Source organism: Humulus lupulus, chromosome 6 (genome assembly GCF_963169125.1).
Source record: "Humulus lupulus chromosome 6, drHumLupu1.1, whole genome shotgun sequence".
Taxonomy (NCBI): Eukaryota; Viridiplantae; Streptophyta; class Magnoliopsida; order Rosales; family Cannabaceae; genus Humulus; species Humulus lupulus.
The window spans coordinates 55862521-55864587 of record NC_084798.1 but is presented as its reverse complement, the minus strand read 5'-3'; positions in this window follow the sequence as shown (position 1 = coordinate 55864587).

Below are 2067 nucleotides of genomic sequence, written 5' to 3'. Positions count from 1 at the left end.
GAAGGGTACCTGTGAGGCTATATTTCATACTTAATTATATTTGGATTGAAACGTTAGCTTATATTAAGTTTGACTAAGGCTACATAGAATTTATATCTGGTTTGGAACAACACAATCCTATATTGGCTTTGGATATTTAAGTGTCAATAATGTAGAAATGAATAGATTAGGTCATCTGCTTAGGCTAGTGCTATAACACTGCTGGAATACACTATATTAACTATGTTCACTTTTATTGTTCCTTATTTGGGATATATTGGAAATTTCTTTTGCAATTACTTTCTAAAGTTGTTATCTTTGGTATAATACAAAATGTTCTAATTAATGTTGATTGTAAGTTCAATGCTATTAATTTGGAGTATTTTTCTCTATTGTAGATTCTGATAACTAAGACTATTTCCCTCACTTGTACTTTATGGTTGCATGCACTTATTACAGATTTTGAAGTCTGGGAAGGAATATATTCCCAAGCTCGTATTGCGGATACTGACTTAGTGTGCTTATGGCTTGGAGCAAATGTAATGTTGGAGTATTCTTGTGAAGAGGTACACTATTCTTCTTCCTTTAAACTGCTATGGAGTATTTTGTTTGGATTAATGTTAAGATCTCGTACAACTATCTTGTGCAGGTCACTGATTTTCTTCAAAAGAATTTAGATAATGCTAAAGCTACTTTAGAAGTACTTGTGGCTGATTTACAGTTCTTGTAATCTTTGTTTCATTTTAGATTTGTCTTTTATTTAAGAAAAAAACCAGCATGACCCACTTGAACCCCAATACGAATAGCTCACAATCATGAAAAAGAGTGGATTCCACGCATCAAGATACTAGGCTTTGCAATATATTCCAACATTTTTACTACTTTAAATAATACTAATCGAACTTGTTGAGTTTTACCAAAACTAGCTCTTGGCCCATAATTATTAAATTTTGTACCACTTAATCTATATGATTTTACTAACTATGCGGCTGCAATGAAATGGTACTCATAAAACAAAACATTGTGGTTTAATTGTAAATCATTAGAAAACATGTAAAAGTAGTACAATCAATATAAATCGAAAAGAAAAGGTATATAAATATTAAACTAAAATGCCAGTAAATAATGAAAATTAAAGTGACAAGTAGTATAATAGATTATTAGTATATATATATATATGCTAGCTGCTAGTAAGAATTTAAAATTCACCATTAGTGGTAAGTACATATGCTAATGTTTTTAACTTGTTTAAAAGCTTATTATAGTGATTTGAACACGACATAATTAATATTTATATATAATTATGAAAGGTGCTAATTAGTTTTAATTGCATTAATAATAAGTCATACAATTCAATAGACCATGACCTTGCAATAATTATTAAAATAAATGTAATAAAACAAATAATTAAATCAAATAAAAGTAATTACTAAATAATATTTAAAATTTAAATTAAATTGATTATTAATTACTCACTTAATTTATTAATTAACAAACATTAATCTAATAAGTTATTGATAAATTATTTGTAAAACATCATAATTCATTGAAAAAATAATAAGAAATCATAATACAATATTTAATTTGTTTGTTTTTCTTTGGTAATAGATAATTATTATCAAAGATAGGATAGATTATTTTTATCACATAGTGATAAATTATTTTATTATTTGTACTCACGAAAAAGACTTAACCCCGTTCGGGGAGGGTCAATTCTTTACCCTTATAGAATTGGAGTGAGAAGATGGATTAGGATACACACACCGTTGTTCTATAAAGCTAGATGAATAAGTATTTTTTTTCTTACATTGTTCAGTGTCCCATAAAATTTCGATCGACAAGACTTGGATTAATAATCCAAATAAATTTTCTGATGTATGTATGTTGTTGGAGCATTTGCATTTGTTGAGAGAGCTCAACAATTTGGGGATACAAGGGGACTAGTGAAGTGTCATTGTAACAAGTGTCTTAATATTGAGTTGTAGACGATTGGTGTGCTAGAAAGTCATCTTTTTTATAGTGGTTTTCTATGAAGTTATACAAATTGGCATTGACATAGAGAGGAGGAAATAATACCAACGAATAGAG